This window comes from Mus pahari, chromosome 5 (genome assembly GCF_900095145.1).
Source record: "Mus pahari chromosome 5, PAHARI_EIJ_v1.1, whole genome shotgun sequence".
Classification (NCBI taxonomy): domain Eukaryota; kingdom Metazoa; phylum Chordata; class Mammalia; order Rodentia; family Muridae; genus Mus; species Mus pahari.
In genome coordinates, this window is record NC_034594.1 from 66,456,440 (window position 1) to 66,471,235 (window position 14,796).

At 49.8% G+C, this 14,796-nt stretch overlaps 1 protein-coding gene across 1 annotated transcript in view; it reads left to right on the forward strand.

Annotated features, from left to right (window-relative positions):
* The first annotated feature begins 260 nt into the window (after positions 1-260).
* Positions 261-14,796, forward strand: part of Sh3bp4 (SH3 domain binding protein 4) — an 80,732-nt gene continuing 66,196 nt past the window's right edge. The window contains exon 1 of the mRNA XM_029538745.1: positions 261-461. The gene's annotated coding sequence lies outside the window, so the exon portion shown is untranslated. The remainder of the gene's footprint in view (positions 462-14,796) is intronic.

Genomic DNA, 14,796 nt, shown 5'->3' on the forward strand with positions numbered 1-14,796 from the left:
CTACTCGCTCCAACCTCATATTGACCACGCTCAATTGAGCACACCCCGCCCACTTTTGCCCCAGTATCGTCTAGGCCCCACCTCTCCGACTGAGATTCCGCCTTGAGAGTGAGATTCCTCTCCGGGCCCCTACGCCCAGCCAGAGCTTGACCCGCCTCTCCCTCGCTCCGCCCCCAGTTTTGGCCCCGCCCCTCCCGCGGTCTCTGCTTGCGCTCCGCCCACCTCGAGCCCGCTGTTTGCGCCTGGGCCCCGCCCGCGCTCGCGCCCCGCCCCGGCCCAGACCACCTCTGCGCCCGCCGGCGGGGGCCGAGCGCTCTGGGCTGTCGCGGCGTCTGGGCACCTCACCACCTCCGCTGCCTCGATCGCTGCGGCCGCGGTTCCGGGAGTCGCGTGCGACCCCGGCCGGGTGAGCCCCACAGGACAAGAGAACCGCAGGACCCGTGGGGCGCCATGCGAGCCAGGTAAGAGCCCAGGGTCGAACGGCGCACCCTATCCCCGCGCGCGCTGTGGCTTCGGGCAGCATCCCGGGCTCAGGGGCGCGGTTAGCCTGGAGCAGCTCCGAGCCCCTTGAGCTCCCGGTGCCCTGCCCTCTGTGGTCACGGCCCGACCCGGGCTGCGGATCGTGGTCGCTAGGGCCTGGGGCGCGGGGAGGGCGGAGAGGGGTCGCGGCGCCACCCGCGCTGTTCTGGGAAGGAGCGAAGAGAGCGCGGCTTCGGGTTAAACTTGGTGACAATGCACATTTCAACTTCTTCGGAAAGCCCTCCTGGAGGATGAAATTGAAAACTCCAGTTTCTGTCTTGGTGATCGAGTGACCGCGCAGCCCCGAGGTGACAGCGCTGGGGTGTGCGGGTGGGAGCGGTTAGGATAGAGGAGCGTTGTTCTGCAAGTGCTGCTTACCGGGAAGCCGCCCTGCGCCGCCCAGTGTGTCTTGTTAGAGGGTTTGGGGACCAGGAGGCTCCCAGCTGGGATCTGGCGTTGTAGTATGCAGGTTTGGGAGGCTTAGCGGTGCGGACGGTGGGGCTGGCTGGCGCTGGCCCTTCCCGGGTGTGGGGCGCCTGCAGATGCCGCGCGGGAGGAGCGGCGGAGGGCTGGCTGGCCGCTCTGCGTGCGCAGAAGGTTGTGGAGCCTCGTGGAGCTATGAGATTTGAAAGGGAATACCATGCTGGGCTTTATTCGTGTTTATTCTTTCCTTGTTAGTGCATCAGATTGGTGTTCTGTGATTTAGCAGCAGAAATAAAGTTCGTATAACTTTTGCTCTGATTATAAAAGCAATGAGTGTCCAGAGCGGAAATAAACACAAGAGATCTACGCCGATCCCACATTCGTTGGGGGGGGGGGGGATGTCGCAGCCTTGTAGATTTAATCATTGAATTATACCTGGCGCCTTCGTGCCTAACCTCAAGAAAACCCTTGCTTGAAACCCTTGATTGTCTCGTGCCCAAAGTTTGGAATTTTTGACCTGCTTTACCACAAAGGCTGTTTCTGATAGTTATGAGTACCCTTTTGATGTACTGGGGTTTCCCATGATATGGTGGGTACAGATGGAGAGAATGGGGGTGAGGGGACACCCGATACCTCAGCCCAGTCCGTGGCTTTGGTGCCGAGCCTTGTAAAAATGACAGTAATGATTCTCAATCTGCTTCCTAGGCCAACCATAAAAATTAATGGGTGGTTTGCAGAGCGTTTTTGGCATCCTTAGATGGACAGCGGCTGTATTTCAATGTGCTGGGGAGCATTTAGCTGTTACACAGAGTCATCTAGGTAGCTAGGCAAAACAAGCTACCCTGCCCAGGAAGCAAGATCTAGGCAGGCCCTAGGGGGTCCCAGAGCACACTCCTATTCTCCTGTTGGTGTAGGCTAAGTCCTTCAAAGTGAGAGGCTTGGAAGTAACTGGTCTTCCCAAGGATCCTTCCTGCAGCATCTTTTGGACTTGGGGGAGGGGGGTTTCCCAAAGTCAGGGGGCATTGGTGCCTGGTACATGCAAAGCTGTAGAATGTCCTGTAAGTGCCTGCCCAGGTCACCCTCCAAGAGAGAACAGTTGGTCCTGGGAGGACACATGAAGTGAACAACCTGGTTTCCCTGCGATTTGTTTTATGTCTCACGTGTTTACCGACTGAACAATGACCGGCTCGGAGGCTGGCTGCAGAAATGCCAGCAAGGCCTCTGTGGACTTTCCTTTTTTTCCTGTTGTCCCCAGGTCCTGGCACCAGGCTTTAATGTTCTTACAGAACAATTAATAGGGACCCAGACCGAGCGGTGAGGCACAGGCTGTCTTTTGTCCTCACCCTGTCTCCGGGCAGGAGCTGGGCTGGAAGATTTTCTTCACCTTACTGGTGACCCTTTGATAGTTTCAGTTTTTTAATTGTTAACCCCACCAGCACTTTGATGTGGCCTTAGTCTAGTTGCAGATGTGAGCTCAGACAGGGCCTTGGAAGGGCCTAGAAAGCTGGCTGGATACTTTGTTGATGGGGCTATGGTTGTTGATAACGGAAGTTGTGTTGCTAATTTTTTGGTTGGAGGTAGAAAGGGCTGGGGGTGGGAGGGGTCTTCCTAGTTTTTCTCCTTTGCTGTTTGCTAATCCCGCAGCAGGCTGGAATTATTCCCCTCCTGGCTGTTTGCATAGACTTTCTTTCTATTCTAATGTTGATTTTAATCTGATAATGAGAAGGGAGAATGAATGATGAATGGGGCTTACACCCTCGATTCCTGGGAGGCCTCTTGGGTTTGATTCCGCTGTTCCCAGCCAATTAAGAGCTTTTTGCTCTCTGAAACTGAATGGCGTGTGTGTGTGTGTGTGTGTGTGTGTGTGTGTGTGTGTGTGTGTGTTTGCTCGCACCTCCTGGGGGAGAAGGCCCATTGGTGTCGCTCTGAGAGCCCATGACCTGAAGGAGGTCAGAACCACTGTGTTCCTAACTTGCAATCCTGGCTCTGGGCACAGCATCTTAACTCCCAGTTGGAATCATATTCAGTAAGTGGACAGCTTTGTGGCTTCCTATGGCTTTGTTATTTTCAGGGTTGACACCTGTGTGGGATTGTGTTTCCATCTTTCTCCCGAGACTTAGAATCAGGTCCCTGGGACATTTCCCAGGACCCTAGAGATAAAGCACCAAGATTTCTTTGTCCCAAGGTTACTATCTGACAGCCAGGAAAGGGGATAACTAGCAGATAGCTTTGTTAACCAACCACCAGTGCACTGGCTGCTGCATTTGCCGCCCCATTTCCAGCACAGCTTCTAGTGGCTTTGTCTAGGTCCTGGTTGTAGAGAAACTGCACAACGCAAGCCCTACGGCTGCCCCTCTTTGGAGAAGTGACTAGAAAAGTATTGACCAAAACCCAGGACAACCAGGGAACAGTGCATCTACATTCAGTGTCCTCCAAGAGGCCTTGGCCAACAACTCAGTAGGCCCCAGGGCATCTGCATTGCATAACTCCACACCGCAGGCATGGATGCCAGCTCCTGGGAGATGTGAGTCTCCAGAGGGCAGAGATTGCACAGTGCTTCACAAATGAAGGTGCTAAGGCTGAGTTTTAAGGAGGAAGATGTGACCATTCTATATGGAAGTGCATCTTCAGTTCTCGCCGCACCTTCAGTTGTCAGCAAGCTATGGAACACTGCTGTCCATCTGATGGATGGGTACTACAACTAGACATCTGCTGTGTAATGGTTTTCTCCATAGCGTCCTGGGGAAAAGCTCCTTAAACAGTTAGGTGAGCAACTTAAAATAGCTTCAGGAAGTCCCTGAAACTGACCAGACTCACTAGGTCCCTTTCCAGAGTAAGCAATAAAAGGTGAGAGTCACTCTCGGGCTAGCTAAGCTGGAAAGAGGACTCTTGAGATCAGACCAGCTGCCTGGAAGAGGTAGAGACAAATTGAGTTGCCTAGAAAGGACACTCCAACCTGTTGAGCTGCCTGCAGGCTATGCAGTGTGCTCCGGGTTCCCAGCTCTTGTGAGCTGTCACCCATGCTTTAGTGACGGTTGTCTTGAGTCATTTTAGCTTCAGTAATTAAGCCTGATAAAACTCATTGGTTCACCAGCTTGGATTTTCAGTGGTGGCATTCGTACTTTGGTCGATCATGGGCTCCCCTTCTGGGGTGAATAGACATGTATGTATATTGTCTCCCCAGGACAAGCCTTTTCACACAGCATCACTCCAGTGACACTTTCTGTATGCACTTCAGGGAGTCTGCACAGATACTCTTGTTGACAGGAAAGCTGGCCGACTTCTGCTTGTTCTTTCACCTCGATAGGTTGATGCATGCTCAAGGCAGGATTTGAACCTGGACCAATGCATTCCAGAGCCTCCCCACCCCCATCCCTCCTCATAGAGTGCTGAAATGAAAGAAGCAAATACTCCCAGTCATGCATTTGGGGAGTGTTAAGAAACAGGCATGAAAATAGCTGAAAGCCGTCTTTCTTAGGTTATTATAAACTAGCTCACACTCTGAAGGTGACGAAGCCTTCTCGGCCTCGTGGAAGACAGCCAGTATGCACCTCCTGCAGCGGGTGTCTTCACCCTACCTGTCTGCAGGGCAGAGCTTGATGTATCTGGAAGATCTGAGGTTCTGCATCCGCAAGAAGGCTGGCAGAATTGACTCAGAAGCCTGCCCCTGTACCACTAAGTGAGGTGTTCTGGCCTGATGACATCACAAGAGTTAAGATTATAGGAAGGCTGTTAAGTAAACGTAAGATAAGGATTCCACCTTCCTCTTTACAGCCAAATAAGTGACACACTAACAGGATTGTTCCTATCTACTCAGTGGAGGCCTGTTCCAGGAGAACTTTGTGGATGGACGCCTGTTAGCCCAACTCTTCTGAGTCTATTGAACATCAACAACACACCCACAATCCTTTCTTTCAGAGAATTTTATAGATCCAAATTCTTTTCAGTCTTTTCCTGGCTACCATGAAGATCCCAGAACCTGACTGAAATCTGAGGGCCTGTTTACCCAGCCTCTGGTGTAGGAGGCTAGGTGCCAGGTGTGTGCTGAGAACCTGCTCCAGGGGAGAAACACAAAGAGCCTGAGTGGCAGCCTCTGCCAATTGCTGTGATGTAAACACTCCCACCTGGGCTGATTTTAAGCTCCTAGTGTGGGCTGGCAAAATTCCTACACCTTTAACCATATGTGGAGGCCAGCAAAAAAAAAAAGTTTCAGATCATCTTGCATGTGCTGAGCCCCTCCACCAAACCCTTCAGTGAGGTGATAGATATAATTGCCTAGCTTAGGCAGGGTCTTCCTGCATGCAGATGTTGCAGAGGTTTTCAGGGGACACTGTGCAACCTAATTTGGCCAGCAAGGGAGCGTCAAAACTCAGACTGCTTTAAAATCACTAGGGATCTTAAAAATGTGCTTTCTATTCCTACTTGGGCCTCTAGGTCTATATCGGTAGGTCTCTCTCTCTCTCTCTCTCTCTCTCTCTCTGTGTGTGTGTGTGTGTGTGTGTGTGTGTGTGTTGTACCGGTGGAGGTCAGATCAATCTTACTGTCATGCTAAGGAGCTGCCCAGTTTTTAATTTTGCTTGCCTGTATGATTGTGCACCACAAGAGTGCCTGGCTCCCGAGGAAGTCACAAGAGGGTATCTGATCCTATGAGACTGGTGTTACAGGTGACACCACCTTGTGGGGGCTGGGGACTGAACCCAGGTCTTCTGCAAGAGAGACAAGTGCTTTAAACCACTGAGCCATCTCTCCAGTTCTCCTCTACCTTGCTTTTGAAAACCATGTCTCCCTCTGGCCTCCGATTCACTAAGTTATGCTGGGCTGGTTGGCCAGTGAGCCCCTAGTCCTGGGGTTGCATGCATGCACTACCATGCCAGCTTTTTTTTTTTTTTTTTTTTTTTTTTTTTTTTTTTTTTTTTTCGAGACAGGGTTTCTCTGTGTAGCCCTGGCTGTCCTGGCATTCACTCTGTAGACCAGGCTGGCCTTGAACTCAGAAATCTGCCTGCCTGCCTGCCTCTGCCTCCCAAGTGCTGGGATTAAAGGCATGCATGCCAGCTTCTTGAAGTGTGCGGTGGGGAATTGAATTCAGGTCCTCCTGTTTTCCAAGGCAAGCACTTTACCTACTGAACTGTCCCCCCAGCTGTTCTATAACTTTCAAAAGTTCCCAGGTGATGCTCACATGAACCCAGGCTTCAGTACCACTGATGTGTGTGTGTGTGTGTGTGTGTGTGTGTGTGTATGTGTGTGTATATCTATATCTTTATCTATATGAATTTGTGTGAGAAGAGAATTAGGCAGCTTGGGGTGAGGCATGGCCAAAATCCTGAATTGTACGGTGTGTGTGTGTGTGTGTGTGTGAGTGATGTTTCCTCTGGTGCAGAAGATTATTCAAGGAAGTGCTGTGTTTTGGGGAAGAGCAGGCAGAGGCCAGTTTCCTCAGCTGCCTTCTGGAGTCTTGTGTGGCCTTTTCATCACAGGGTAATGGTAGGTCCTTCCTTGCTGGATCTTGGTTGCTTCTTCTGGTTTGGAAGAAGACTGGGTAGAAGGGATTTGGTTCTCAGGTGTGTGTGATGAGGTGATCTTGCATGCTAAAGCAGAGGTAAGGAGGCCCAGCAGCCTTCCTGGGGACCATCCAGGTAAAGGAGGGAAAAGGTCCAGGGCTCTATCAAGAGTCTTTTTGAAATCATTGGGCTTAGCACACATATAATGGATGCTTAGATTTACCCCACCATGATGAGCAGTAAAGTAATTTTAAAGCCTAGGGATGCTCTTTAACAGTATTAGGTACACCGGAGAGAAATGCCCTTCAGCTGTTAGCCATGTTTAGCAAGACATCTTCAGCCCCAGCCAGCTATGGTTAGCAAGTCTGGTTGGGAAGAGGCATTGGATCCCCTCAGTGTAGTAAGTGTAGTTTTGGAGGAGACACCAGGTCACAGGCAGGAGAAGAGAAGAAACACAGGAGAAAGGGGACGGGACTGGGTTCTTCCCTGCTTTGAGGGCACCAGAGACTCACTGTGAAGCTGCCACCTTGGGTCACCCATGAAGGTGGGCAGGAAGGCGAAGGGTGTGCCGATGCAGAAGCAGGTGGCATCGGGTGCTGTGTTATAGTAAAGAGAACTGAGAGCCTTAGGATGAAGGCCTGGAGGCTTGTGGGTTGGGCCTGAAGGAGCCATGCTATTAAGACAGAGGAGAAGGATTGCGAGTAGTCACAGAAGCAGAGCCATCACTTGAGGGTAAGCAGATAGACAGGATGGCAGGAGCCAGGGTAGGGCCGAGATGCTCCCAGATATTCAGGGGCTGACATCACATGGGCAGTAGGACTGAAGGTCCAGGGAAGGAGGGAGAGACAATCTTCAGGTCTAGCAGGTTAAGAACAGCCTGCAAGTACCTGTCCAGGTGTTAACATCTGCAGCTCTTGCACAGCCTTTGTGAGGGCTGGTGGCGGGCTTTTGTTCTAAAGACATGGCTCATGATGTACCTTCATCCCCAGGGTCGATCAGGCCTCCCCAAACAGAGCTCCCCTGGTCTCCCAAGTTTAAGAGCTGACCCGTACCATTTATCTGTCTATCCAGTGTCCTTGTGCCTTTACCTCTGTGTGTGTGAAGGTGCAAGAGGTGGAGGGAGTTAGTCTACCTGTGCATGTGTGTGTGTGTGTGTGTGTGTGTGTGGGTAAACATACCTATGTGTGGGTGCACATCCCTGTACAGGTGATCATGCATATGTGTGCATGTGTATGTGGAAGCCAGAGGACAGCCTTGGCTATCATTCCTTTACTTTACGAGACATTCTCTCTGACCTGGAACTCAGCAGTAAGCTCCAGGGGTCGGTCGGTTGGTCAGCCTGTCTGTCTGTCTGTCTTTGAGTCCCCAGTACTGTGATTATGAGTGTGTGCTGTCACACTCTGCTTTTACTTTTATTAGATTCTGGGGATTGAACTTAGTTCCTTTACTAACTGACCTCCTCCCCTGCTCTTTACATCGTAAAATCTGTGCATCTTCTATGCACAATGGGGTGCACTAACCGAGTGAAACACAGTGGTGACTCTGTCTGACAAGCCTGACTTTCTCTTTTAAGGTATCTTGGCACTCTAAAACTTAGAATATATGACCAGAGTAATTCCTGGCTTCAGTACTATTTTATGAATAATAATCAGCTTACTTACAAATGCTGTAAGGTAGCCATCACAGAGTTGTATACAATTGAATTTTTAATTCAGGCAGATATACCCTGCCTTTGTTTACCAGTGTTCCGTTATTGCTTTTTGTAAAGGGGCTTGAATGTTCAATAGCTTTAGGATACAAAGTTGTCTGTGGAATATGCTAAAAAATTCAAATGCATTTAAGTGTTTGAAATTCACCAAGGATTATGACTCTGACAGACAGCATTGTCAGAAGTTTGCATGTATGGAAAATCGGGGTACTATGTGATGATCTACCAGAAAACAATTCACGGGTACCTATGTATCACCTATGAACTATTAATGCATTGTGCTGGCCCACAGCAGCCTGTGTTCTGTGCAGCCCAGTGGCACTGAGAGGGTGAGTGGAGCACCAGCCATATGGTCCTGGCTGCTACAGTTTGTTCTTAGCCTCATTCTTCTCCAGACATTCTATCACAAAACTTGTGTTTCATTTCAAAAATCTGTTCCTAAAGCCTTTCAAAGAGCAGTTCTATTCCTGGCAGGTACTGGGAAACCTTTGAATAGCTCGCCTTTTAAGGGTTGGGTCCAGGAAATGGCATTTGAATTTGGTACCTCTCCAAGACCATAGTGGAGATAAGACCTCAGGATCCATCGTTGTTCCTGTGCACACCAGCATATCGAGGTTGGCTTATTATTATTATTTTTTTTTAATCAGAATTAGGAGAGAGACAAAGGACTTGTCACTGTTTGGACACACACACACACACACACACAAGAGCACACATACACATGACACCCACTGGAAACAACTGTGCTTTTTAACATGAGTCTTTCTGTGGTTTCAGATTCTTTCTGACTTTACTGGACTTTTCCCTCTATCTTGCATTGCAACATGTCTGTAAGTAGCTGTTTCTTTGTGGTCAGTCAAATCTGAAATGGGCTAGTTTGCATAACCAAAGTCATCCAGGAAGATCCTGGCTGGGAATTAAGTAACTGAACGCCTATCAGGGTTCTCCTAGCCTGCTGCATTTGTACCAGGCCATTGTGGCAAACAATAGCTGAAAGAAGACTTTGGTGAGCTAGAATTTGAGAAGTTCCTTTTCCCTAGAGGCCTCTACAGTGGCCTTTTGCTGGGCCAGTTTCGAGTCACAGTGCAGAAGAACCTGGGCTTCCCCGTTCTTTCCTTTTGAAGTTGGGTCTGTAAGTGTTGATCTTGGGGCTGACCTCTTGCTGTTGGGATTTTCAAAGGAGATGACGAGGAGTGTCCATACCCCGTCCGAGGTGGATTTGGGATTCATTCTGACTTAGGGCCTCTTGTGTGCAAGAAACTGGAGTTTGTTCTTAAATATTGAGTAAATGGAGCATGGTTTTGTGGTCAGGGCAGCGACCTGAGGAAGGTGTGACCTGGTCAGGATGTCTCCTCCTCAGAACAGAGTACTGGGTTTTGGTTCTTTGGACCTTCCAGCTGACCTTTAAAGAGCAAGTGTGTTTACCTTGCCCTTTGTTCAAGGTCCTGGGAGGAGGAGGAAGAGGAGGAGCCCCGGAGAGGGAGAGGAGGGGGATAAGGAAGAGGAAGAAGAGAGATGGGATACTGCAGTTTGTGCTCCAGGACCCAGACAGAGGTTGGTCTGCTCTGCCTGAAGCCGAGAGAGACCGGAGGAAGGGAGGAAGCAGCTTGCTAGAGGATCCTGTGCCTTACTTGGCTGGGGTTTGGGGAAGCATGTTGCTACCACTGTACTTTATAGATGGAGGAGTTGTCGACAAAACCAATGCTTTTCTCTTTTCTAAAAATTATCACCGTCTCCCCCCCTCCCCACAACCAAAATCTGTTTCTGCATTGAATTTGCATTATTACTCAATAACTAAATGTTCCTTTTAGAATAAACGAGAGTGTTAAAGGGGCGGAAGTTCACAGCAGTAGTTCCCACACAGATGATGGAGCCATTCACTTTTTTTTTTTTTTTTTTTTAATGTGAGTGTCGAGATTTGAGGGTACGGCATGGTGCTTCTGGCTTCTGGCTACAAGGATCCTTTTTGAACAAATACTTTTTTTTTTTTTTTTAAGCTGCTTGTCTGAAGTTGATGTTTTCAGGTTGATAAATAGGATCTGCATTACTGCTTTTGACGCTATGTTCGTGTTGAGATTCATCATGTACATTTGATATTTATTGAGACGGGGGTCTCAGTATGTACTTGGCTATCCTAAAATTCACTGAATAGTCCACAACGGTCTTGAACTCACGGGAGATTCTCTTGCCTCTTTCTCCAGAGTGAGGGGGCTGGTAGTAAAGGCGTACTTAACCGTGTAACCACACAGTTCATAATTGCTCTGATCATAAGCTACATTCAGGGACTTATCTCATAAACATAAGCATCTTTCAGTATAAGATTCCCTTAGAGTGAGTCAAAATCTATAAAGCCCTTCTCACCGTGACTGACTATTGACGACTCTCATCCTGCACAGTAAAGCCCCTCACCAGGCGATGTTGCTGGGGGCAGGTTCTGTTTGCTCTAAAAGCAACCTCCCTTGCCCACCCCTCCTAGGGGCTGAGTCCCCAAGGCGCACTACTCTTAGAAGTTGTGCTTCTCTTGGGACCCTGGGGTAGGGTGAGGGGCTGCACCTAGGAAGGGGACAGGTGGTGACTTCCATGTCTTCAGGTTCGAGAGGCAAGGTCTTGAGCTCTCCAGGTCATGCCATAGACTCTAGAAGAGACTTATGGGCTCTCTATCAGAAAGACTGCATTCTCCCTGTGATTTAGCACAGGGAAAGGTGCCGACTTGACTTTGGGAACCTCTGTGTTCATTGAGAGAAATCCTGGTCCCGGCTGCTGACAACGCCAGGTCACTCAATTCTCTCTCCAGACTGCAGTTCAGTGTCACAGGACTTCTTCAGTCTGGCAAGAGAGAAAAACCAATTTATGGGTGGAATATTTTTTTGGCCTGTCTCCTGAGAGTGGTTTTGGCATTGGCTGTGCGTGTGACTCATCTACCCATTGGTAACATGAAGCAGCATTTTGGGGGCCTTGTAAAACCCTAAGGAGGGTCACAGACTGGCTTGGCTGGCGGTCTGAACCACTCAGGGCTCATTAGATTTGTGATTTGGTTCTGAGTGCCAGGTGCTCCCTTTATTGGGTTTGAGGTCAAGCGCTGGGTTTAATGTTAACCCACTCGCTGCCTGACTAGGTAGGTAAAGGAGGTATGGAAACCCCAGAGACAGCTCTGCAGGGGTGTGTACTCATCCCATGAGAGAATGTTAAAGTACACAGGGGAGGAGGGTAGGGCTTACAGGTTGAAGCCGGGACACGAGAGGATTCCCAGAGAAGCCTTAGGACATGTAGGGATGTGTAGGCCAGGGTAGGTAAGGTAGGGGTTTGCCAGCTTGTTGGTCGTCAGTCAGGTTCCAGGCTTGCAGAATCCAAAGAACCAAAAGGGATGCAATGGTAAGAGAGTTTCCAGAGCACCTGGGGAGGATGCCAGAGGCAGGTGCCTGGTCGGACATGGCCCTTCTGGGCTCCTGTCAGCTTTGAACTTTATTTGAGGACACTGGAGAAATTTGATTAGATGTGTGAGCATGATTGGAAAGACCAGAGGACAAGCTGCCCAGGGGGTGAACAGTCCAGGGGGTGACATAGCTTGGGAGGTGACCTGGCAAAGGACTGAGCCCTTGAGTCCCTTCCTCACAGTCTTGGTGTGCAGAGGAGTTGGGCTCCCTGCCTGCAACCTCACATGAATGCCACACAAGTGGGACACTTTCCCTCCAGTCCTGTTGTGAGATTTGTATAAAATTACTCTCTGTTGAAGAGCCTTTCCCTACAGTTCTATATTTTATCGCCCAGTTGCCTCTGCTGATGGGAATAACTGCAGAGTCTGCCTGTGGACTGGCTTCTCTGAAGTCAATCAGGAAGGTGGCTAGTCCCCTCTGAAGACCGTCTTTTCTACACCCAAGTTTACTGTTAACATGTAGTTCACCGACTGCCAGAATGATGTCCCTTTGACACACATACACCTAGATAGTCTCGAGTGTTCTTTGGGAAACTTGGAGACAGCCTGCTCCTAGAAGAAAGTGGAGGTCCTCAGCACCCCCAGGTGGAGTTCTGAGGATGCTGCCACAAAACCTAAGAATGATGCCATAAATGCCTTTTTAAAAACCATCCGGAAATTGACTGCTTGCTAAGCATGAGTTCGATTCTTACAGTGGAGAGAAGGAATGATTCCTGTGAGCTGGAAGAGAGGAGAATGGTAGCCATTTGGCTCCACCAGGAGGCTGGTAACAGGTGATTGATGCCCTCAGAGCTAAGTGCCAATTGACTGCTTAGCAGATGATAAGAAACCGGGCATTATGGGAAAAAGTTGGGCGCTTTGAGATCATTCGTTTGCCCTCAGTTGGTGCTGCTGGTGGTCATTCCACAGAGCTGGCGAAGTGGCCCTGGGAAAGGAACATGCAGGAATCAGTTAGGTGTGAGCTTTGACATGGAGACCATTGAGTCACTCCTCCCCTTACTTAAGGATACAAAGCAAAGTGTGCCTTGGAAATGGGAGCAGAGAGGGTCAGAGAAGCGGTAGATGCTATTTGCAAAGTCTTGCCAGACAGTCACTATAGCAGGATCTTTGATTTATTTAGTCTCTGGGGACATTCGCAGGGTTAAATGGTCCTGACCCTGGTTTGTTGAGAAAGAACCGAAGCCAGATGACGATGCGGGGACCCAGGGCATTGATACGGGGAACACCAGGCAAACATGGCTAATGCAGGCACCTGCATCGTGAGCTTAGCTTCCCGATCCTTCCCACTTTTCCTACCTGGCTCCCGAGGTTCCCTAAGCTGTGGCTACTGTTTGGAGTCTCCTGTCTTCCTTCAAATTTCAAGGTTCTGCAGAAACTTCAGAAATTAAGTCATTTCCATGGCTGGCAAGTTCTTGCCATACCAACCAGTGTGCGCATCGCCCGTCTAGCAAAGAATAAGATTCCTTGCTTTGTTAAGCTAGCGTTATGCATGAGCGAGGAGCTATTGGAAACCATGGTCTCACTGACTTGAGAGGCCAAGCTTGTATATTCTCTCCTCTTGAGTCTTGAATGTTCGTGCCCGACCTGTCTCTGTGATAAATGTAGTGACAGACATGGCCTCTGACGTTTCTGACAGCCTGTCCAGAGTCTTCAGCATTTTGCCCGGAAATGTATTTTCCTGTCCCAGTCGGGAAAGCGGGGACTCTTACTTCATTCGTGTAACAGAGAAAGTAAATCACACCGTTAGAGCTGGGAAGCCTGGAAGCCCGCAGTGAGGACCAGACTGCTTTCCTCAGGCTGCTCTCTCAGTCTGGCCACAGGCCCTCCAGATTCCAGGGTGAACAGGCCATTGCTGCAACCAGTCCAAGGAGCACAGTGGGAGGCAGGAACCTGGGGTGTCAAGTGACATGTGAGAGCAGCCAGAAGATGTCCTGGTGGGCGATCTGAGGCATGGTGTAGTCCAAAGGCAGGAGGTGAGGCTTGACTAGGTGAGTCCCTGCAGGAGAGCATGTGGAGGAGTTGGAGCCTCATCTGGATGCTTGGCTTTGCCATCATTCACCTCCTGGCTATCTCCAGGCTGCCTTGGCCTCTGGAGCAGTCTGTAGGCAGCAGTTACTACCCTACACCCTGCTTCCTATACACCTCTGTACCTGAAGCTTAAGGCAGTGGGATCAGCCTCGTTCTCATGGTGCTGTGTCTAGCGTCTGCCCTCACGCCACAGCCTCTCCCGTCTCTTTCCCTTTTTCCATAGGCTCTTACCATCCTTGCCCTTCAGTATTCACATAGATACTGCCCTGTAGCTGCCTTGTCCAGAGCCCTGATGCAAAGTACTCGGGTATGATGTGGCACTGGCTACTTTTTCCCATGGCCTCCTTGGCTCCATCGGAGCCTGCTGCCTGGCTGAGATCTGCTCATGGCCCTGCCTGGTAGGTGTTGGAGAGGCATCTTTGCTCTTAGTGGTCTGTGTCACACATCTCCATATGCTGTTCTTCTGATCATCCACCAGTAAGAAGCTCACTACTTGGTGGACCAGAGTGCCTCCTGCCACCCATGTAGAAACCCACCCCTTCCGTGTGGGTGACCGGAGACACCTGGTTCCCTTCACTAGTCCTTGGTGGAAGGAGTGAAGAGTGGGGGCTCTTTGGACTGTGGTCTACCTCGTTCTCAAATGAACTGAGTGATAATAATCATGCCCGACAGAATGTTCCAGAATGACCTTTCTTCTTCTAACACAGTAGTCATGGCTGATGGAATGTTTAGAATATTTTTTGAACTCTGTTCAGAGTGGGTATTTGGGGGTGGCAGTGTTTGATTATTCTTGGGCACTTGCAAAGCGGTCATGTTTTCTCTATGACGGAGACCTTGGCATAGACAGTTGGTGTTGTGCGATGGGCATCTTTATCAGGCAGCCCCAGTATTGACAGAAGGCTTGCTGTGTGGCTGGTGCCTACAGTTCATACCTTGTTCTTTTGAAAGGTAGACCTAGCTGTCTTTTTTTTTTTTCCCCCTTTGGTTTTTCGAGACAGGGTTTTTCTGTGTAGCCCTGACTGTCCTGGAACTCACTCTGTAGACCAGGCTGGCCTCGAACTCAGAAATCCGCCTGCCTCTGCCTCCTGAGTGCTGGGATTAAAGGCGTGCGCCACCACCGCCCGGCAGGTGTTTTCTTGTCTCTGATTTCTAGTTCGTTAGTGTCTGTGGTGTTCTATGGGGGATTT